The sequence below is a fragment of the Triturus cristatus genome, chromosome 1_2 (assembly GCF_964204655.1).
Source record: "Triturus cristatus chromosome 1_2, aTriCri1.1, whole genome shotgun sequence".
NCBI classification, from domain to species: domain Eukaryota; kingdom Metazoa; phylum Chordata; class Amphibia; order Caudata; family Salamandridae; genus Triturus; species Triturus cristatus.
The window spans coordinates 189,909,524-189,934,640 of record NC_140580.1 but is presented as its reverse complement, the minus strand read 5'-3'; positions in this window follow the sequence as shown (position 1 = coordinate 189,934,640).

The following is a 25,117-nucleotide window of genomic DNA, read 5'->3' as shown; positions in this document are numbered from 1 at the left end:
ATTTTCTGTACTTCATGCTGGCTGCTGATTCGTAAATAGGCTTGTTAGTCCCTCCCTAGTACCGCCTCCTCTTCATTTGTCACCTCCCATGGCGACCAGCCCCCTTACTTCGGTTGTCATATGGTACAAGTTATTTAGACTGTGAGCACTATATTCTTTATCCAGTTTCTCTTACTGCAGGCACAACGTGCCCTGGTGCCTTCCTTACCCCCCTCCCTCCCGTTGTCTGTGCCTTCTTTACCCCCTCCCTCCTATTGTCCATGCCTTCTCCCCCTCCCTCCTGTTGTCCGTGATGCCTACCATATGCAATAGGTCTCGCATTTACGCAACTTTGAGATATTGGTGTTGTAAATGACAGTGCCTTTTATTTATGTTTTGGTTTTTAAAACATAAATAAAACGCATTGTCATTTACAATGCCGATAGCAAACTCGCATAAATGTGAGACCTATTGAATTGCAAATGCTTGTTACAACTAGTGACATAGGATGCATATAAGCAGTGCCTGATCTATGATTAGGACAGACTGCACACCACCAAGCTTTAAATGATAACTGAGTAGAATCCTTCCAGTCTCGTGTTATTTACTGCAAAGCACTTGCAATTACCAAATCCATATTTTCACATCGAATGTAACAGTAGCCCAATCGTCAGATAAACTTCCTTAAACTACTTTAGGAATAGAATAGGGTACATTTGAATTAAAAATAATTGATCTGATTCCAAATTAGACATAGTATAAAGTACTTTTGTCAAAAGAAATTTCATTTAGAAAATGTGTTTAACTAGACAAATATCTGGCAAAATTCTGTGTAGGGAGACAACCTCAACCAAGTTGTGCAAAGTTGGCAGTGACTGAATCTTCAGAACGATGTCTAGTGAACAGCAGTGTTCTGTCCATTACTAGAAATCATTTTGTTGCACTCCTTAACCCTCTTCCTTAACCCTGAGTTTAGTAGCTCAAGAACAAACAGTGTCATGTGATTTAAGACACATCACTCCCTTTGTGAGATCTTGTCCCAAAGCAAAATCAACATACATTTATCTATCACTCAAAACTCTGGCAGCATATTTAGAAACACGACTTTCTCTCTACCAGAAATACATTATATTTTGTGTTAAAATAAGTCCTCAAACCCTTATTTTGATTCAATTTCAAATGTATTAATGCCAAATGTTTTAGTGCTTTTTTCAGACCATTATGACTGACTAGCAAGAAAGCAGCAAATTGACCTGTCCAGGACATCATTTGACAATTGCTGGGAAACTCAGGCAGGCATCATAGAAGAAATAACATACTAGAAATAAAAACAAATATGGAGAAAGGGATGTGGGACAAACAGATAGCACTAGAAAATAGACCAGAAACAGAAACAGGAACAGGGGAAACGTAAGCAAAGAAAAGAAAAGAAATACCTGAAAGGACAGAGGTAGGAGAAAGTTATAAAAAGCAGAAAGGGGATCTACTTTGTTTTCCAGGAGTCCCTTTTGCAGGCTAGCTGAGATATGGATAGGAGCCATGGAGGAGAAGGAATAACACTGAAGGGTCCTCGAGTGAGTGGATATTCCAGCTGGCAATGCTGAGGAACAGCAGGGTCATGAACGATGAGCAGGAGAGAACAGGACGCCATCGCCCAAAAAGGAGCCAAGGAGTGGATCCAAACAGGGGGAAGAAGACATTGAGACCATACAGGAGCTGTCTCCCACCCTCAACTCATAAAGTGACAAATCCTGCAACAGTTAATCAGACCATGGCTTTTCAGGTGCGGGACACGGAGCAGGACAAGGGGCGACTAAAGACAATGGGCCTACTTTAGCGGGGAAACACAACCATTTTAGAGGTATTTCAAATATTAACAAGGCTCACCAAGGGGCACAATGGCACCTTGTGCACTGAATGAGTGTCATAGTGTGTTGTAATTTAGAAAGATGATCACAAGAAAAAGGAACTGAAAATGCAAAAACCATAACAAACAGGAGGCAGCAGGGTAAGGAAACATCACCAAGGGTAAAAAAGACTCATTAAAACAGGTTTGTTAGAAATTAGTTTGCTAGTTGGTAGAGGTATTTACCCTGTCCAAGTAGGAACCACAGTCCTAGTCAGGGTAAGTCAGATATATCACATAAATTAGCTTGGGCTCACCCTCTGGTAGCATGGCACAAAGCAGGTAGGCTTAACTTAATATCCAATGTGTAAGTATTTGTGATTTGTGTAGCACTTCAGACAGTAACACAGTGAAACACCACAAAAAACTCCACACCAGTTTAGAACAATAACTTAAATTTTTATGAATCAAACAAGATCAAAACAACAACAATCTAAGAAGGATAACCAGAGTTATGTTTTAAAGACTAAATGGAAATATAGTGAACAAAACCTTAAAGCGACATCTGGTCGCGCTTGACTGGGGTAAATAAAAATGTTCTGGCCAACCGCGATGGACCGCGGATTGGATACTGGGACCAGCCTTGGCCCATAAAAAGTACCTGGGATGCGTCATCGGCAGAGTAGAGGTGCGAGAGCAAAGGGTGATGCATCGTCAAGTTGCTGGATTTAAGGGGGTGCGTCGGTGTTGAACCACTGAATCGAAAGCGATGCGTCGGTGCCGACCCCAAAAAGTCAGAGATGCATCGGAAACTGGAGACGATGTACCACACATTTAGCAATGCTATGTCTGCGGTCTGTGCAGCAGCTGCAATGAGTCGGTGTTGAGGGCGATGCTCTGGTTCTGAGTGGTGCAATATCATGGATGCTTGGATTCTGGCAGTTTCAGCACTTTATACCCACTTCCAAGGACTTCCATGTGATTGGCACCACTTGGTAGGGAACAACTTGCAGCAAGCAAAGTACAGATGCTGTTGCTGGTTGATGTGAAGTCTTTGATGTCCCAGAGGCTTAAAACAGGTAGGCAAGCCAGCATGCCCTTGGAGCCACTCTGGGTTTAAGGGAGATGGGTCCAGTCCTTCCTCAGCAGGGCAAAGGGGAGCAGGCAGCAGGGTGACACAGCAGCAAGCAGTACTTCCAGAGCAGCAGTCCAGCAGAGTGGCAGTCCTTGTGCAGCACAGGAGTCCTCCCTCCTGGGTTCTTCACAGCCCCAGTGGTGCTAAGTTGGCAGTGCTAGCGGTCTTGTACTTATACCCAGATGTGCCTTGTTGGAAAGTGGATTATTAGAAGTGGTAATTATGTTTTTACCACTGGTAATACGGCTACTAACACAGTCTAGGGCTCAGTACAGGTCTCAGTAAAATATTCCAATACTCAACCCTGGGTTGAATAAAAAACTAACACCAATTTATAAAGATGGGAAATATTTGTAACTTTAAAATGACATAAAATCTACCAAAATCCAATGTAGGGATCTTGAGATATGAACGTTTGAAAATTTAGCACTATATAGCACTTAGAAACCTATAGCGCCACTCTGGGACATCTGGTCACACTTGACCGGGACAAGGTGAAAGGTTCAGGCCAACCGCGATGGAACCCTGCTTATTTACCCTTCGCAGTAGGCCTCAGTCAAAATTTTCCCTTCAGGTTTAGAAAGTTTTCTGGAGCTTTTTGTGCCGGGGTTCCTCAATGCTCTTCACCTCTTCACCAGTCCATATTCAGTGAGGGTTTGCTGGCTTGCTTTTCAGTAAGTTCCTGGACAAACTCTAGAAGTCGGAGCCCTGGAGCATTTCAGTGGAACAAACCATTAGGGCAGGCCTGCTTGCCATTGAAGCAGCCGGCTAGGCCATCACGGTTGAGTCGATCCCCTACTGGAGCTTTTTTCCAAAGTTACTCTCCATTTCTCCAATTGTTTGGAACTTCTTCCTGAAGTTCCTCTTGAAGGCCCAACGTGTCCAAAACACAATTCAAGGGTCTGGAAGCTCCAATATGGTCCTTGAAAAGTTGGGACCACAATTCCCACAATGCACCTAAACAAAACCCTTACAAAGCCAATGGACGCAGGTTAGACAGGGGATTCCTGGCGCTGATGATCCAGGTGAGCTCTGTTAACCTGTAACTTGCAGGGAGTTCACTCTTAATTCCTCTTTAACCCTTTGTGTACTCATGACAAGCTGGACTCGTCATGGAACACAGTCGCCATGTGCTCATGACGAGTCCAGCTTGTCATGACACCCACCCACGGGGGAAGCGCTGGTGCTCCCCTCTTGGGTGGTCGATCTGGGTTTCTTAATCGGGGAAGGCAGGGGAAGACCTTCCCCTGCCTCCCCCCACCCCCCCTTCCGCATCACGCGTGCTGACGTCATTGGAGCTTTCCATTTCATCACCGACGTGCAGGAAGCCGTTTGCTTCCTGCGCGTCGGCGAAGAAAGAGGTAAGTTTTGGGGCTGGGGGGGGGGTTTCAAAAGAGACATCGAGGGAAAGGAAAGGGTTTTCCTTTCCCTCGATGCCTCTTTTGTGCATTCCTGCTGCACGATCGTGCGATCGTGCAGCAGGAATGCCCACTAGACGCCAGGGATTTGTGTATTTTTTAAAGGGACAATTACCTACTGTTTAGGGGGAGCGGCCCCTCAGGCAAGGGTCGCTCCCCCTTTGGGGGCAATCATTTGTGGCTTTGTCTGCCCCCCTGGGGGAGTGCAGATTTCATTAAAAAAATATATATATCGGCCCTCTGGGCAATTATGACAGATGTAGTGGGGAGTGGCCCCTTGGGCAAGGGTAACTCCCCTTTGGGGGCCATTCTTTTGAGGCCATATATGTTTTTTTTGTTTGGGGGAGCGGCCCCTTAGGCAAGGGTCGCTCCCCTTATGGGGGCTATGTTTTAGGCTTTGTCTGCCCCCCTGGGGGGCAGATTTTATTTATAAAAAAAAGAAATGTCCACTGGACCACCAGGGGTTGTTTAGTGGGGAGTGGCCCCTAGGGCAAGGGTCACTCCCCTTTGGGGGCTTCTGATTTTGGCTGTCTGCCCCCATGGGGGGGCAGATTTCGCCATTTTTAGGTTGAGCATTCGAGACCTCTTGTATATTCTTTAGTATTTACTTAGATGTTTTTATGGTTTGTGGGCTTTGGAAATCAACCCTAGGACTTGTCTGCTTCCGCTTAAGGACTTTTTTTCTGATCAACTGACTCTATTTAACTTTCTTGATAGAAAACGACCAGCAGAGGCCAGTAAAATACCAGAATCACTTCAGCATTCTCTAGTTTTCAGTCCACAGAAATTGTCTTCCACGAGCACCCATACACAATAATATTTTTTTTAAATCTTGTATTGTCAGTGATATGACCACCGAAGGCCCAGATTTTATATTAAAAACAGAGCATTGGACTATACCATTTCCCGCTGAAAGGCAATATTTCTCCCCATGTGTTCCAATACTTGGCATGTCACGCAGTTTGGTGCTTACTTTCTCTCCATGTCAAAAAACAGCAGATGCTTCAGGGCGCAGGCTAATGTGTTGCATAGCTAAGTACATATAAGGTCCCAAAGGCGAGACCGATTGCATTGCAAATGCTTGTTTAATGTAGGGCCTACTAGGCCACCAGGGAGTTATTTGTGGAGAGTGACTCCTTGGGCAAGGGTCACTCTCCTTTGGGGTCAATATTTGTGGCTGTGTCTGCCCCGCAGGGGGCCAGATCGCCATGATTTTTTAAAAATTGGGCCCACTAGACCACCAGGGATTATTTTCTGGGGAGCGGCCCCTTGGGCAAGGGTTGCTCCCATTTGGTGAGAATTAATTTGCCCATTTCTCCCACCCTGAGGGGCAGATCGGCTGATTTGTTTTCTTGTAGGGCCACTAGGCCACCCGCCGGCTTTTCTTTTTTATGTTGGGGAGCAGCCCTTTGGACAAGGGTCGCTCCCCTTTATGGGAGGATGATTGTGGTCATTTCTGCCCTCTTTGGGTGGCAGAATAGCAGTATGTTTTTAGGCCCATCAAGGGGGGCAGAAGCCACTAGACACCTGTTTTTAAAAAAAAGATTTTGTGTTTGGGAGTGGCCTCAAGGGCAAGCGTTGCTCCCCTTTTACGGGGGTGAATATTTTATTTATACTCTTGGGCCCACCTACCCCTTAGCTTGGCTGGTGGATTGTGTGTGGACTGGTGCATTATTTGCATATGTCATTGCAATGTTTTGCATTTTTTTGGTAAGAAAAACATTTTTGTTGTATTTTCTCCAAATGAGTATTTTTGTCATGTATGAATGAATTATTTTGTAAGTGGTGTCATAATGGCAGCTTATTTAGTTAGTGTTTTGTGCACGGAATTATTTGCGATGTGTTTTGCATTGTCTTATGTGTGATTTTCTTTTCTCTTTCTTTTTTAGTGGGATATTGTTGATCCATACTGTGTATGTGCAGAGTAAGTGGTGGTGAATTTATCTGCTTCTGGCAAGAGAGTGGTATTGTTTTGGAGTATAATAAAGGTGCATTTTGTTTATTACTTATTTTACAAAGTGTTTGTTGTTGTTGATTTGTTTGACAAGTTACTTTTATTAGTAAGCAGTATGGCTAGCCGTAGAATGACTGCTCAGCAGGTGGTTGGTATGCTTCTTGAATCTTCCTCTGAGCAGGATTAAGAGACTGACAGTGTGTCTGAGGGAGAGGAGGGAGGGGAAGATTCAGGCAGTGAGTTTTCTCTCCACATGGAATCATCGGATGATGAAGGTACTCTCTGTGCAGATGAAGCTACTCTCAGTGCGGATGAAGTGCCTGTTTTAGAGGAGGATACTGCTGTGCCGATGGTGCAAGAGGCATCTGGATTGCAGCCTGAGGCTGCTAGGCTTCTGACTGGAAATGCTAGACTCTGGGTTGATCCAAACATGGTGCAGCCGGTGTTGCCTGCCTTTAGTGGTGATGCAGGGTGTAGAGTGGATTGTGAACATTTTTTGCCTATACAGTTTTTTAAGTTGTTTATGGATGATGTATTTTTGGGTGAGATGGTTGAGCAGACTAATTTGTATGCTGAACAGTTTTTGAGGGACAACAGTGACAAACTTAGGCCCCACTCTAGAGCTACCTGGTGGACTCCCACAAATTTGGAAGAGATGAAGAAGTTTTTGGGTTTGCCTTTATTGATGGGTTTGATAAGGAAGCCGTCCATGGCTTCATATTGGTCTACCAGTCCCATGATGGCAACGGCCATATTTCCTGCAGTTATGACTCGTGATCGGTATTTACTTTTGCTATTGATGCTGCATTTTGTTGATAATTCTTTGGCGTTGCCACGAGATCACCCTGAATGTGACCGTCTTTTTAAGATTCGGCCTGTTCTTGATCACTTTGTAGATCGATTTTCAGAGATCTATACTCCAGGGAAATAAATATCTATTAATGAGTCTTTGGTCTTGTGTTTTTAGGCAGTGCATCCCTAGGAAGAGGGCACGCTATGGAATTAAGCTGTATACGTTGTCTGAGAGTAGAACAGGATATGTTTTTAATTTCCGTGTGTACACTGGTAGGGATTCCACTATTGACCCCCCTGGTTGTCCGTCCACTTTGGGAGTTTCTGAGAAAATTGTGTGGGATCTTGCTAGAGGACTGTTTAACAGAGGCCACCATTTGTATCTTGATAACTTCTACACTGCAGTGCAATTGTTTAAGGAATTGTTCAAAGTGGACACTTTTGCTTGTGGCACAATCCGCTCTAACCGTAAAGGTTATCCAAAAGAGCTTGTTTGCAGAAAACTTCAGAGGGGACAGTGCAGTTCCTTGCGTAGTGATGAACTACTAGCTGTGAAATTTGTGGACAGGAGGGATGTGTACATGCTGACTACCATCAATGATGAGAGTACTTCACCTGTGGCTGTTTGGGGTCAGATTTCTGAAGTGCGCAAACCTGTGTGCATTTTAGACTACAATAAGCACATGGTGGTGTTGATAGAGTAGATCAGAGGTTGGAACCTTACACTGCTATTCATAAGGTTTACGTTTGGTGTAAGAAGTTGGCCATCCATCTCTTTAATTTAGCAACTTTCAATGCTTTTGTTGTGTTCAAGGAGTGTTCTCCTGCATCAAAGTTGACTTTTGTTCAGTTTCAGCAATCTGTGATAGGCAGCCTTGTTGTTGTGGAACAGGCAAGTGTTCCTAGAGTTGGAGTGGTGGAGGATGTGGCTCGAGTGAAAGATCGCCACTTTCCTGATTACATTCCTCCCACATCCTCAAAAGACTTTCCCACTAGGAGATGTAGAGTCTGTTGGCGAAGAGGTACGCGGAAGGAGACTCGTATGTACTGCCCCGTGTGTCCTTCTAACCCTGGGCTGTGTGTCCCTGCTTGTTTTAGAGCGTGCCACATGCAAAAGAATTTTTGGGAGCATCCATGAGTGGTAAAGTGAACTGCCTGGTCTGTATTCTTTAAAAAAATTGATTCTGTTTCAAGGTTGGCATTAGTGCAATGTATTTAGTTTCAGATTTTGTGTTAGTAGATTTGTATCTATTTGCAATTTGTTTGTGTTTTTATTTTGGTCTAAAAGAAATCCTAAATGTGATGGCGGTGTGTGTAGGCTGGCGCTTGGCTGGTGGTGTGCTTGGACTGGCACTTGGCTGGCGGTGTGTGTGGACTGGTACTTGGCTGGTGGTGTGCGTGGACTGGCGCTTGGCTGGTGGTGTGCATGGATCGGCGCTTGGCTGGCAGTGTGCGTGGATTGGCGCTTGGCTGGCGGTGTGCATGGATTGGCGCTTGGCTGGTGGTGTGTGTGGATTGGCGCTTGGCTGGCGGTGTGCGTGGTCTGCGGCTCGGCTGAAAGTGTGCATGGTGGCGCTTGGCTGGTGGTGTGCGTGGACTGGGGCTTGGCTGGCGGTGTGCGTGGACTGGTGCTTGGCTGGCGGCGTGCATGGATTGGCGATTGGCTGGCGGTGTGCCGGGACTGGCGCTTGACTGGTGGTGTGTGTGGACTGGTACTTGGCTGGTGGTGAGCGTGGATGAGGCGCTTGGCTAGCGGTGTGCATGGATTGACGCTTGGCTGGCAGTGTGTGTGGATTGGCGCTTGGCTGGCAGTGTGCATGGATTGGCGCTTGGCTGGCGGTGTGCGTGGATTGGCGCTTGGCTGCCGGTGTGCGTGGTCTGGCGCTCGGCTGGCAGTGTGTGAGTAGTGACTTGCTGCTGGTCACTACACACACTGCTAGCTGAGTGCCACTCCACGCAATCCATCAGCTTGTGTGGTTTCTGTGTCAGGATTGGAATGTGGGCGTGTGAAAGTGATGGGCCCTTGAATGGCGCTGCCTGCTGGTGTGAGTGTTGTAATGTGATGGGCCCACGGCTGGCGGTGTGAATGGTTTTGTATGTGTCACATGTATGAAAGGTGTATGAATGGCCTGTAAAGAGGTTGGTGCCTTGTCATGGCTTTACAGCTCACAAGCTGTGAGTCAATGGTTCAGTTTCTCGCCCTTTCAATTATTAACAGTGCATTTCATTTTTGTGAAATCACTTGCTAATACAATTGTATATACTGAAACATCACTCGCCCTCGTGCCAAATCCAACCAGTATGTGTGTGTGCTTGAGGATTAGATGGCTGTGCAGTAATATTTGTCTTTCTGAAGCAGGGTGTTGTGGTAAATATTTCATTACCGGTACTATTTTTATGCGGTAAAGTCTAGTAAGAATAACTCAGTAAATATAAGAGGCAGAATCCGTGGTATTAGAGGTTCTAAAAGGCTTTATTCCTCTACAAAGGAATTACAGTTCGAACTGCAGGCTTCAAATTCCATCACCACGAAGGTTCAGGAAGGGAAGGCAATACGTTATTGACAAGTAATCATTTTTATAAGAAATGCATTACAGTGAAACAGATGCAGGAGGCGTAACAGTTGATAAGATAGATAAAATATGCATACGTAACTAAAAATAGGCGTAAACATAGGCGTAACTAAATACGTCATTAAACATGATGTCACAAGTGGGTGGATCCATAAGAGAATCCTGCAATGTCAGCAGAAATATTTGGCAGAGATGCGCACGCAGCCGCATGACGTGTGATTGACGTGCAACTAGAGGGTGAAGGGGACTTGACATTTAGCTCTACATGTGGAGACAGAAGTCTGGGGGGTCATGTCAACCTAATCCCAAATTATATCTAATATCTTATGTTTAAAGAACTGTATTATCCAAAAGGAAATGTCTCTATGATGAAATCTATTCTATACTGACTGTTAGTGCGTGTACTAGCGTCTAAGTGTCTACATGAGATGCGAGGGGGCAGGAATCTTCCATGGTAACAGGGGCTATGAATTACTTGCATGAGGACAGTGAGGCCTGGCCCTTTGCACGGTAGCTGGAAGAATGTTTACCTAAACTACTAGACAGGAATGCATCGGATGAGGAGCGGAGCAGATAATCTTGAAGGTGAAATACAGTTTTTGGCAGGCAACAGGCTGGATCAGGCACCGTTAGCCGCGCAGGGAGTAGGACAAAGTTCATGGATACAGATGCAGGCTCGGACTGGAGCTTTCAGAGGCAGAAGGCAGGAAAAGGCTTGATGGCAGAATTCAGGGCCTACTCGCCTGAATCTGTAAAATGTGGAAAGTGAACCACATAAAGTCGGTGGCCTTTCATACTTAGGAATGGAATATCTGACCCATTCATGGCGGATCTGAAAGAGGACATGTTGACGGTGGACGCACATGTATTTGCGTTTTCATAACTGGAACTGGAGGGAACATACATGTACTTATAGCATGCACATGGAGCCGTTGGGGTCTACGATAGGGGACATAACTGATCACAAAATTCATATTTCATCATTCCCTCCTTGTCCCCTACGGACCCTCAGGAGATATCGATCTTCATCAATCCATCGATCTGTTCATATAGCATCATTTGTTCTTCTTTCTTCTTCCGGGATTTTGAACGAAAACTTGGATGCGGGATACACGATGTGGCACACAGACCACAAATCGCTGGCCCACATTGTAGGCATAAGCAGCAACTGAATAGTATGAGGAAGCCAATACCTAGGAAGGATAGGATCCTCCATCCCCAGGCTGACAACACGCTCCAGAACCAACCGGACCAAGTCCAGGTGCCTGGACTCTGGTGTATCTGGCTCACAATCTTATGAAGGCGAGTTATGGCTTTATATACTGACGGCGAGTTTTCTGGTATGAAAACACAGCAACTTGATCCGATGACCCTACAAGCTCCGCCCCTATCGGCCAGGATGACGTCAAGGACAAGACGATTTTGAAGCACAACAATCCGCATAGCAGACTGCTCTTCTGTTAAATTGCCTAAGGCGGAAGTAGTCTCGTTCACTACTGCTTCAAGGGTTCTAGTTAATCTACGTATCAGCTTACTATTAGTGACTGTACCTATATAGGGAAAGAAACCTTTATTGAAATCTGTGTATTGCTCCCATGCCGTTTCAGTGTAACCGACAATCGGGAGATCTCTCTGCTGTCTATTGTGTACTAAATGGGTATTTCTGTGATAATCAGGAGGGGCTAGGAAAACAGGTGGCAGAAGGAATGCTATGTAACAGGTACCATCCCAATCTAGAGGTAGACGTATATATGCGGTCTGGCCACATATGAAGTAGGAATGACGGGAAGCTCTAAACGTAGACTTGCCTTGATCACTGAATTTTATTACAGTGGTGCATTTACTATGGCCCATGTGTATGGAACCATTCTTTCTTACACATAATTCCCCTTTAACTGGGAATACTGACATAGCGGGCAAGATTGGTGTAGCTTCAGATTCAACATTCAGAATCAGGAGGTTAAGTGTAAAATTACCTAATCCATATACTTCATTTTCTAGATCAGTTCCTGTTCTTTTGGGAAGTCCCTCCTTGTTAGGGTAGCAGACTTTAAGCAAAACTAGGTTCAGGTTTCCCCATACCCAGTTGTCTTGATAAACTACTGAATTTGAATCTAGGGAATTAATCAAACTAAACCATGCTCCACAGGAGCCATTGTGTGTGAACGGATATGGAAAGAGGGGCAAAACTCCCTTATAGTTCTGATAGGGAGGGAGTCGGCCACATATCCAACAATTGGTAGCATTACTGGTCTGATGGGAGTGATGTAACATACTAATAAAAGTGTTGTTGCGCAGCGCAAATCTATAAGACAACTCAAGCGGAGGTAATTCGCTAAAAGAATGTTCTGCGGTAACATTGTAAGCATGCTTAGAAATAGGGTAGTACATGTGTAGCAATACACTAGAAATGATGATCAGAAGACTTAGAAAAAACAAAATTAATAATGTTACTGTGCAGTGACTACGAAGTGATTTACAATACGCATGCTTTTTAAGCTGCATCTGTCGATTTCTTTCTCTATTCCGGTCTAGAGGATACATGTCAGAGACAAATTCAACCGATTCACCTTGGAGAGGACTTAAACAATCAAATTGTCTGACTTGCTAGACCTTAGCTTCAGTTTATAGAGTTCGTGTTTTGTCGGTTCAACCAAGGGAAGCTTTGAATCAGTCTGTGAAGGAATACAAGGCTGAGTGTTCACATCGGACGGTAGTCCATAAAATTTCTTGATATGACTCGAGTGCAACCACCCTTTACGTCCCTCGATCTTCACGGCTGTCCTTGTTGTTAGCAGAACGAGTTTAGGCGATTTCCACCTAGGCTCCAGTTGGGTCTTGCGGTCGAAATTCCGCACCAGAACCAGGTCACCTGGAACCACGTCATGGGGCTTCACCTCAGTGTTATCGGGAAAAGCTGCAGCTACCTGTGAACGACAAGATTGTAGTGCAGACATCAAGGAAGCCAGGTAATCTGTCAGCATATTACAGTCAACATCAGTGATTTTGCGAGGTATAGGCATCCCCCACATATTTGGTGGTCTACCGAAGATCACCTCGTACGGGGATAGCCCTGTTCGAGAATGTGCTACCATTCTCATGTAAAAGAGCGCAACTGGTAAGGCTACTATCCAATCGACACCTTTTTCTCTACATATTTTGGACAATCTAATTTTCAGAGTTTGATTATGGCGTTCCACGAGACCTGCTGCCTCGGGATGTCGAACACAGTGGAATTTCCCTTGGTAACCTAACAGAAGTGAAACGTGTTTCATTAGTTCGGATGAGAATGGCTGGCCGTTATCTGAGTAGACAACACGTGGTAAACCGAATCGTGGGAAAAATTCTCGAACTAACTGTTTGGCAGTAGTCGGGGCAGTGTAATCTGAAACCGGGTAGGCTTCTGTCCAACGGGAAAAAGCACAGACAACTACGAGAACATATTTGAATCCTCGACATCGTTCCATCTGGATATAATCCATCTGGAGGACTTCAAAAGCATGATCGGGAGGTTGAAATCCACCCTGCTCTACGGGGATGCTTTTACCTGGATTAAACTGACAACATATCATACAGGTACGTACTTTCTGTTTGGCTGCTGCTCGCAAGTGTTTGTTGAACCAAATGTGTTGAATGCTGTCTAGCATAGCTTTTTCTCCTAGGTGCGCTGGACTATGTATTGTGTTAATGATGACTTGAACCATGGAGTCGGGAAGAAACCATATAGATTTTTCCTTCGTCATCCATCCTTGATTCGTTTGGATCCCTCCTAATTCAGTCCATTTCTTTATTTCTTCTGGTGTAGCATGTGTTTGTATGTCAATTACATCAAGGGCGGGATCCTTAACTGTCATGCAATGTGTCGGTGTCGGAACTATTGTCTTTGTCGCGTCAGTTGTATGAGTCTGGTTCTGAGCAGTCTGTTTAGCTGTTCTGTCAGCTAGGTCATTACCCTGAGAAATGATATCGGTAACTTTTGTATGGGCTTTGCATTTCATAATCGATATTGCAGTAGGTAGATGAATCGCGTCTAATAGGGCTTGAATTAGGGGTCCGTGTTGGATGTGGGCACCGTGAGAAGTTAAATAACCTCTCTCTCGCCACAGTACGCCGAAGTCATGGACGACTCCGAATGCATAACGTGAATTTGTGTATATGTTGACTTTCTTATTTTTAGCTTGAATACAGGCTTGTGTCAGAGCGATGAGCTCTGCTGCTTGAGCTGACAAAGTGTTAATACAATTTGTTTCAATGACTTTAGTGTCTGTTGTGACTGCGTAAGCGGCCACTAACTCTCCTGTACTTGTTCTCATACATGAACCATCTACATACAATGTCAGGTCTGGATCTGATAAAGGGATATCTGTCAAGTCTTGTCTGGGTTTCGTCGTGATAGTAATGACTTCAATACAATCATGTGCTAATGGATCTGTTCCGTTTACTGGCAACAGTGTGGCAGGATTTAACGTATTACAACGTCTGATTTCTATGTGTGGCTGGAACAATGTTAATTCATAACCGGTGAGTCTCGCTATAGTCAAGTGTTGTGTTTGTGTGCGGTTCAAGAGAACCTCTACTGCGTGTGGTACTTGTACTGTCAATTGATGTCCTAACACTATGGCATCGCTTTGTCTAATTGCTAAAGCTGTTGCTGCCACTGATTTCAGGCACGCAGGAAGAGCCTGGGCTACTGGATCTAATGTACTAGAGAAATAAGCACATGGTTTGTGTGATCCCGCTTGTTCCTGAGTGAGTACTGACAAGGCAGTACCTTCGCGTTCTGTAACAAAGTGTGTAAACTGTTTACTATAACATGGTGTTGCTAAAACAGGTGCTTGGCATAAAGCTTTCTTTAAGCCTTCAAAGGCATGTGTATGTTCTTGAGTCCAAGGGAGGACAGTCGATGTGGCTGCCTCCTGTGTTGTTAACTGGATGAGTGGTTTTGCTAGAAATGCATATTGAGGGATCCACTGCCTACAGTATGAAGTGAGCCCTATAAAAGCCCGCACCTCCTTTTGTGTCTTTGGTGGTGACATGTTAGCAATTAACTGGATGCGGTCGGGTGTAAGCTGTCTTCCCTCCTTGGACAGCGAGTGCCCAAGGTAAACAACTCGCTGGACACAGAATTGCAGATTAGAAGGGGACACCTTGTGCCCCTTGTCGGCCAGAAATTTCAAAACCGTCAGTGATGCTTTTTCACATTCAGGTTCGCTTCGGGCGGTGATCAGCAGATCATCGACATATTGAAGCAAGGCAGTGTTAACTGGCATGTGGATACTGTCAAGTTCTCGTTTCAGTGCTTGGCTATAGATGCTGGGGCTTTCTGTAAATCCTTGAGGTGCGCGTGTGAATTTAAAACTTCGTCCATTCAAACTGAATCCGAACAAATATTGACTTTCCGGATCTATTGGGACGCTAAAGAAGGCATTCTTGAGATCAATTACAGTGAAGAACGTTGCTTCTGAGTCAATAGCTGTTAGTAATGAAGAGATATCTGGGACCACAGGGTATTGTGGTACAATACATTTATTTAATTCGCGCAGATCAATAACCAATCGATATACTGGTGATGTTTTTGAATCCGTTCTCTTAAGAATCGGAATTATCGGGGAATTACATACATTGGAGTCGGTTTCTACAACCACTCCTTGTGCAATGAGCTCGTCAATGATTTGTAGCAAAGCCACAACAGCATCTGGTGGTAACTTGTATTGTCGCATTCGTGGTAGTACTACTCCTGTTTTTAGTGTGACTCGATATGGTGTAATGTTCATGCAACCAACATCAGTTGGGCCTTGTGCCCATAGATGTGTAGGTAAATTCTGCAGCCGGTGATCCATGTCTCTGGACACGTAGTGACCTTTAAAGTCACGTAAAAATAATCGTACTCCTTCCGGAGAACAACATATTATAGCTCCTAGAGCTTTCAATGTTTTTATACCTAACAGGTTTTCTGGACATGACTTAGTAAGCAATAAATCTGTAGTTCGTGTCAATGGACCAACCGTAAGTGGTAGGGGTTGTGTTACTTCATTAATGATAGGTTTTCCTGAGAATCCAAGGGAAATATTCTGTGAGCCTGAGAGGGGTGCCCCTGGAACTTCACTATGTCGTATAGTTGTTCTGCTTGCCCCTGTATCAAGTAAAAACTTTCTATCTTCCCCTAATAGTTCACTATGTACATAAGGTCCCTCTTGATCTACAGGAACCTCGATAAGGGGTAAGCCAACTTCCCTCTCTAGGCTATTTCATGTGTATCGCTGATAATCGGGATAGTCATTTTGTGCATACTGGTACATCTGTTGTGTCGTTGCTTGTGTGGCAGCAATAGGCTGCGCTTGTGGTGGTGCTACGGTCTGTTGTGGAGCTGCCTGTTGCGGAGCTAGTTGTTGCGGAGCTGACCTAGGTTGTGCATGCTGGGGGATTTGTTGTTGATTCTGATCCTGTCTAGGTGGACGTGGTCTTTCCTGGGTTCTACCTGTGGCAATATTATGTTTCAGGACTGGACAATCGTGTATATAATGACCTTGTTGTTTACAATAGTTGCACGTCCCTTTCGCCGGACCTGTGGAATCACCCTTTTTATGACCATCAGCTGGAACTGACTGAGCCACAAGCATTTTCATTTTCGTATCTTTCATACGTCTTTGTTCATGTTCTTGTTCTTCTCTAATTCTATTGTGGTGATATTGTAACATCTGTAACATCTGTGACGGGGTATTACCTTGCCAGGTACTCTCAAATTTCAATACTCTATTCTTGACTTGCGGCAGGGAATTTTCAACTAATTTTGTCACAAACAGATGTGGATATGACTCGCTACTTGCTTTTATGCCACTATTGATACCAAAACATTTTTCAAATCGGGAATAGAAATCACTAGTGTCTTCATCTTGCTTTTGTTTACAGGCTGAGATTGCACCCCAGTCCTCCTTTTTCGTAGTTAATAAACGTGGCAGTACCTGTACTAATAATCCTGGTAATGCTGTAGTCTTTTCCCCAAGCCCTGATCCTGCGGCTCGGGCCTTTTCTTCGTTTTCTAATGCTGTCCAATCTATCTTTTGGTCTCCCACCTCCCATTCCTTTTCTTTGAGTTTCTCGTAAACACCGGCAGGCATTAATACTTTTAATATTTTCATAATGTCGGGGTAGGTATACTCTCCCATGAGTAACATGTCTTTTATCTCACGGTGGAAACCTGCTGGATCCTTGTCATGGCTAGGTACTACTTTCTTCATTTCTAATAATTCAATTTTAGTTATAGGCGTGTACACAAACACGCGTGTAAAGTTATTATCTTCACCTCTGATTGGGTGCACTTCGCGTAAGGGATTCTGTCTATCTATGTGATACATTTTTCTTCCCATAGTGGGAATTGGAACGTGTTCTGGGTATGTGGAAACTATATACTGGTTTCGAAATTCTAGAATTTCTTTAATCAAATCAGTACCTGACCCTCTCCATTTCTTCGTGAGTAGTTCTGTCAATATGTCAGGTAAGGGTCCAGGATCGGAGTGTTGGCTTTTATATAATATAAGGAGGTGTTGAATCATGTATATGCCAGCTAAACGCTGTTCGTCTGGGGTAAGGTTGAGAAACGTGTGTGCTAGTGCATCATCACTGTATTTGCTGGGACTGTCAGCCCATTGTACTGCTGACCTGGCCAATTCTTGTTCATCCATGGAATCGAGCATATGGTACCCCCTTCGGTCTCGGAGTAGTTTATCAGCGGCTTGGAATAGGTGTTCGGGAGACCTTGTATTTAACATAGGGGCTTGAAAATGTCTATTACATTCTGGACGTATCAGACGTATTGGATCATTAAAGCATCTGGTATTATTATGGGGTCTTCCTCTACCTACGTAAGCTATCGTTTCTAATTGCTCTGATTCTTGCTCCTCCTCTCCCTCTGATTCAATTCTGTCTGCTTCTCGTCTTTCTTTATGTATTCGTTCTACTTCCTTGCGGATCTTTCGATACATGGCGATTATACACGCCTGTCTATCATGTTTCTCGTCTGATATGTTCTGACCCCATTTGGCAAGTTTTTGCATGGTATCATGATCTGCCCCAGGCCTGTCTTGGTTCCTGATCACGCAGTTTATGAAAAAACATAGTAGTTGTCTTTGTACATCCACTTTCTGGTATTCCATAGCTTCGTTAATACTTTCTGGGCCCTGTGTTCAACCATTCCTGGTATCGTCATTAAATACAATGTAGCTCGTCTCATACGTAGTGATGATAGTAGCAATCTGTCCTGTTTACCTGGCACTGGATCGTATCTACAATCCACAAGATGTTCTTTAAACATGTCGGATGTCGCTAGTTGGGGTGTACGTTGGGTGTACGTTGGAGTGCTAAATCTCTAAGGGTCTGTTTATTTCGCGGTGGCGTGGCAAGCATGTCTGTCGTACCTCCTGTAGCACCATCTGAGGTGCTGGGCAAGAAAGGATTCGTTGGACGTAAGATAGAAATTGTAGATGCGGGAAAAACAGTAGAAACGGACGGACCTGTGGGAATGGGCGTAGGAGTTTGTTGTTGCGGGGATACAGACGGATGATCTTGACCTTGAGCACCATCGGTGGGCGGTGCGTGTGGCGGAGCATTAGCATATTCAGGAGCTACATCATCTAAATAGGAAGAAAGGAAAATATCTTTTGCTGTTTTGGGATGTGCTTTTATCGGGAGCAATGGGGGTGTCAAGTTTTTCGGTATTTCCGGGGTGGCCTGAGGTAACCCTTCGGCCAAAAGAGGATACATACCATTCATAAGAGTGTTTCGTTGTCTGTCTACTTGTTCTGCTTTTACTCGGGCCATCTCTAACTCTCTGATAAATCCTTGGTATAGTCCACCCATAAATCAAGAAATAATACGGCATCTAGGCCATGTTTATGATACATAAAGTACCCTGGAGTGTCCCTAGGTGGGATGGGAACAGCTTCTTCGAGTACACCTTTTCTGGTTTTGATCTGTCTTAATTTCGAAAAGAGCGGAATTTTTGACCTTATTACAAGAACACACTTTATACAATAAACACAATAATGAACAATCATTCACACCACAATATGTAGAACGTATTAAAAACAATTAACATTTGAAAGTTTAACGAACGATAATAACTAATAGAAAACTAGTTACTGACATAATACTGACACTAGATAATACTGAATTATATGCAAGACATACTAGATATACTGCTAAACAGTACAGATACACTGCTGAAACAGTGCAGACCGGATTTGTGTACCCAAACCCGTCTTGACCGGCACAGACTATGTGCACGTTTAAATGCCTCCCCGGCAATGGTACTCACTGGGTAGCGCGGAACGGAAGGCCTCGGAACTGAACTGAAACTGGACCGGACTGGACTCGACTCGACTGGACTCGGAACTTCGGAACCTGGTGGGCCTCTGTATACCTCGGATCTTGCTCTCTCAGCTAGGCTCTGGTCGGGATACTTCGCACTTCTCACCGCCTCGTCTGGGTGTTGATCGCAGCCTCAGTCGCCCCCGCTTGGCCGGAGGGAGATACAGGAAATCCTGCAGGTACGCGTTTTTGTCCGTTCAGCTGTGGCAGGAGACCGGGCCTGCAACGCACCTCCGGCGCGTGAGATGAGAAAGTGTCCCTGTTCGGGCGCCAATTTATGTGGTAAATATTTCATTACCGGTACTATTTTTATGCGGTAAAGTCTAGTAAGAATAACTCAGTAAATATAAGAGGCAGAATCCGTGGTATTAGAGGTTCTAAAAGGCTTTATTCCTCTACAAAGGAATTACAGTTCGAACTGCAGGCTTCAAATTCCATCACCACGAAGGTTCAGGAAGGGAAGGCAATACGTTATTGAGAAGTAATCATTTTTATAAGAAATGCATTACAGTGAAACAGATGCAGGAGGCGTAACAGTTGATAAGATAGATAAAATATGCATACGTAACTAAAAATAGGCGTAAACATAGGCGTAACTAAATACGTCATTAAACATGATGTCACAAGTGGGTGGATCCATAAGAGAATCCTGCAATGTCAGCAGAAATATTTGGCAGAGATGCGCACGCAGCCGCATGACGTGTGATTGACGTGCAACTAGAGGGTGAAGGGGACTTGACATTTAGCTCTACATGTGGAGACAGAAGTCTGGGGGGTCATGTCAACCTAATCCCAAATTATATCTAATATCTTATGTTTAAAGAACTGTATTATCCAAAAGGAAAAGTCTCTATGATGAAATCTATTCTATACTGACTGTTAGTGCGTGTACAAGCGTCTAAGTGTCTACATGAGATGCGAGGGGGCAGGAATCTTCCATGGTAACAGGGGCTATGAATTACTTGCATGAGGACAGTGAGGCCTGGCCCTTTGCACGGTAGCTGGAAGAATGTTTACCTAAACTACTAGACAGGAATGCATCGGATGAGGAGCAGAGCAGATAATCTTGAAGGTGAAATACAGTTTTTGGCAGGCAACAGGCTGGATCAGGCACCGTTAGCCGCGCAGGGAGTAGGACAAAGTTCATGGATACAGATGCAGGCTCGGACTGGAGCTTTCAGAGGCAGAAGGCAGGAAAAGGCTTGATGGCAGAATTCAGGGCCTACTCGCCTGAATCTGTAAAATGTGGAAAGTGAACCACATAAAGTCGGTGGCCTTTCATACTTAGGAATGGAATATCTGACCCATTCATGGCGGATCTGAAAGAGGACATGTTGACGGTGGACGCACATGTATTTGCGTCTTCATAACTGGAACTGGAGGGAACATACATGTACTTATAGCATGCACATGGAGCCGTTGGGGTCTACGATAGGGGACATAACTGATCACAAAATTCATATTTCCTCAGTGTACCTTGTCTCTTTTTGTGAATGTTGTAATGTGTTGTTTTTGTGCCTGGTGGTGTGAATGGTCTTGTGTGTATCACGTATGAAAGGTGTGTGAATGGCCTGTAAAGCGGTTGGTGCCTTGCCATGTCATTACAGCTCACGAACTGCGAGTCACTGGTTCGTTTTTTTGTCCATTGAATTATTGACAGTGCATTTCATTTTTGTGAAATCTCTTGTTAATAAAATTTTATATACCGAACCATCACTCGCCCTCGTGCCAAATCCAACCAGTATGTATGTGTGTTTGAGGAATAGATGGCTGTGTAGGAATCTTTGTCTTTTTATCTTTCTGCCAAGGTGTACATTCCATCTAAGAATAACCTACCAACTGCAGATATTGTCGTAAACCCATGAGAGTTCATGATGATGTCTCTCTTGTGAATTTCAACATGTTATTTTATCCGCAATGTCCTGCAAACCTCAAAATGTCTGTCACATTTTCCTTGCAAAATTGTGCCGAAATTCTCAAGCTGTAGAAATAAACAACTAATTATGTCAAAACGATCTGGTTTTGCAAGGGGGGACACCTGTGTTTTTGGCCCCGTGCTCGGCGGCCATATAGGGAAACCTACCAAACCCACATATTTTTGAAAAGTAGACACCGGGGGCTTCCAGGGAGGTATGGCTTGCGTGGATCACCCAATGTTTCCTTACCCAGAATTCCCTGCAAACCTCACTTTTACCTTGAAAAAATCACGTTTTTCACACATTTTTGTGTGGGAAAGTTGTGGCATCACCGGGCTCACTCAAATTTCCCACCACCCAGCGTTCCCCCAGGTCTCCCGGTAAAACTGGTGCCTCACTTGTGTGGGAGTACCCGCGACAGGCAAGGGCCCAAAACGTAGTGAGGCGACATCAAAATTGCCTATCTCAAAACCACCTGGTTTTGCAAGGGGGGTCACCTGGGTTTTTGGCCCCGTGCTCGGCAGCCATCTAGGGAAACCTACCAAACCCACCCATTTCTGAAAACTAGACACCTGGGGGCTTCCAGGGAGGTAAGACTTGCGTGGATCCCCCAACGTTTCCTTACCCAGAATCCCCTGCAAACCTCAATTTTAGCTGAAAAATAAAAAAAAATCATACATTTTTGTGTGGTAAAGTTGTGGCATCACTGGGCTCACACAAATTTCCCACCACCCAGCGTTCCCCCAGGTCTCCCGGTAAAAATGGTGCCTCACTTGTGTGGGAGGCCCAAGTACCCGCGACAGGCAAGGGCCCAAAACGTAGTGAGGCAACATCAAAATTGGCTATCTCAAACCCTCTTGTTTTGCAAGGGGGTCACCTGGGTTTTTGGCCCCGTGGTCGGCGGCCATCTAGGGAAACCTAACAAACCCACACATTTCTGAAAACTAGATACCCGGGGACTTCCAGGGAGGTATGGCTTGCGTAGATCCTCCAACGTTTCCTTACCCAGAATCCCCTGCAATCTTCAATTTTAGCTGAAAAATCACTTTTTTTCACACATTTTTGTGTGGGAAAGTTGTGGCATCACCGGGCTCACACAAATTTCCCACCACCCAGCATTCCCCATGGTCTCCTGGTGAAAATGGTGCCTCACTTGTGTGGGAGATCCAAGTACCCGCGACTGGCAAGGGCCCAAAACGTAGTGAGGCGACATCAAAATTGCCAATCTCAAAACCACCTAGTTTTGCAAGGAGGGTCACATGGGATTTTGGCCCGTGCTCGTCGGCCATCTAGGGAAACCTACCAAACCCACACATTTCTGAAAACTAGACACCCGGGGGCTTCCAGGGAGGTAGGGCTTGCGTGGATCCCACAACATTTCCTTACCCAGAATCCCCTCCTCAATATTAGCTGAAAAAATCACTTTCTTCACACATTTTTGTGTGGGAAATTTGTGGCATCACCGGGCTCACACAAATTTCCCACCAGCCAGCGTTCCCCCAGGTCTCCCGGTAAAAATTGTGCCTCACTTGTGTGGGAGGCCCAAGTACCCGCGACAGGCATCATCCCCATGATGTTGGTCAATAATTTACAGGGGCCTAAGCGCGCACTACCCCAAATAGCCCAAAAAAGACTTAGCACAGGGGGGGGGGAGACCTAGCAACGAAGGGGTTAAACAAGGTACATCCAAAGGGCTGTAGTTTTAGATATGCAGCAGGCTCAGTCAGTCAGAATGCAGGGCCTGATGGTGCAAATCAAGTTTCCAGCTTGGCAAGCCTTCTTTTAGTTTCAAGCCACAGATCTGAGAGACTCTGCTCCTCTCACATATTTATTTAGTGTTCTCTAGGGTCAAACAGGGGAGCATTGCTATCCAATGAGGCACAGGGCAACACCCCAGAGTACGACCACTTTCTCAAAAGATGGCATAATCTTCACCCAGAAAGCACTATTCCTCCAAAATTCAGTATGGCTGAAATCTCAGCAGAGGAGCAAAAACTAGTTAAAACAACTTCCAGTATGACTCATTTCCATAGTTTGTCTGCCCCTACCATCTGCAAATTCCTGCCTTAATCCTGCCAACTGGCCTGGGGGGAGATGGGCTGATGGGTAAATTGACCTGCCCTTCCCTGCCTGTCCTATCACTCTTTGAAGCTTCATGCTTTACGACCCCTCCTCTTGCTCTGGCATTCCTATATAGCAGAGCTCTCTACCAGATAGCCTCTCCCTGGGTGAGCCACTTATCACTTCATCAAAGCAGCATGGCTAATCCTGTTAACTCTGACCAATCAGCAAAAAGGGCAGAAAGGCTCTATTGTGGCTTACAAACAATAAAGTATTGTAAATTCTTTTCTGTATACTTTAGGATGAATAAAAAATGGCGTGGTGTTGGTTTAGCAATACCATTCTCCAAAGTCCTTGAATGGCGTTTTATTTAATTCTAGGTCTGGGTGCAGCTTGCAGAGTTTCACGTAGCAGAATTGGGCAGGGTTACTGAAAAACTCTGCCAAATTCTGCTGAGTTCCACGAGAATTGCTCGGCCACCCCTAATTGCTACCCTTATGACACAATCCGTTTCATTTGACAGCTTGGCAAGAGTAGTGGAACTGATAGCAAATTAATTTACAAACTTGTGATGATCTAATAAATTTTTTTGAAGGGCTAATCTTTCTGCTACTCCTGTTTGATATTATGGCTCTCATTAGCCTGTGCCATGCCAGCTGCTCCTAATTTCATTTTGTCGCACCACCCGCTGCTGCTCATTGGATGCCGCATTTACGGCACCTTTCTCATCTATCAGCGAAGTAAGCACAGAAGTGAAGATTTCCTATAATTGCACACCTCGCATTTTACCAGAGCAGGCAGATGGCGTCCATTAACCTAAATCTGCTCATTATTTTTCAATTGTTTGCAGTGAGTAAACAGTGAGGTGTGGGATCTGTTCTATAAACGTGCTGGGCCAAAACCTCTAGATTGTGTGTGCATTTTATTTCAAAGGGGTGTAGTGATCAATGAAGTAGACTCGTCTTTCAGGTAGAGCCCGTGTTGTGACAGCTCACGGGGAGTAGTCACAACACTAGTTGACAGCAGTGTATTCCACCCTGTGCCATCTTTATAGTCTGTACTGCAGTTCCCAGGGTCCCCTTGCTACAAGCCCCAGAGAACAATAGTGCTGTTCACCACAAACCAGGAGATGACAATGAGGCCTCTTGAGCACTTTAAACATTACATGTTCCCGAAATCGCCATGAGTCAATCATCAGAATAAAGAGAGCTCCTAAGTGGAGACCCCAACAAAAACAATACAACAGACATGGCAAAATTGTTAGGGGAGAACCCACCCATATGGTAGGTATATAATATATGAAACCGCCCCCTTATGTTTGTAATACATCTGGATGCTCGTCCCCCTCAGGCCTTGGAAGAACTCCACCAACTTCTTGTGCAGGTCACTGTGGATTCTGGTGCTGGAAGTGGAGCATCTCCCTGTGCTCCTCATCCTTGCCCATAAGATAGGCATTTACCATCATCCTCATGCCATGGCGGGCCAGCAGAGGCTCGGACTGTGCAGAATCTTTTGGTTCAAGGAGTGTAGCGCTTAATAGACAGGAGGCGGAACTTTCAGAACTTTGGTTCCTTTTTCTGAACACTCAGATTTGTGGTTGTGAGACACAGATGCCAGGTCAAGTGAGTTAAGTCCCAGTTCACAGCAATCTCAACGCCAGGTGGTGGATGAGCTCTGCCTGCCTCAGGCCCTTATATGCCTTGGAGGTGTGTCTTGGGAAAGTTCTGCTCAGGCTGGACAGCCTTGTGTCCTCGGGCCGATATACCTAGGGCTGGTATGCCTCGGGGCCAGGCCAGACTGGTAGGCCTCACAAGGCAATGCAGAAAGTAAGATACACACACTGAGGGTTTGGTTCTGGCGAGGCACTGCCTCTGCGCAGCCCCGTCTTTTTTTATAGATGCGGTCACATGACCGCGGGTGAAGCCAAACGGGTGCGATCATGCCGGTGTGTGACCAAACCTGCCACATTTACAAGACCTTGTGGTTCCACTTCCTTCTCTGCACCCTGCACATCTGAAGGCAGCCTGTGTTGTTTGTTTGCAGTTGGCCTGACCCAGATCAGGAGTGTTGTGCTAAT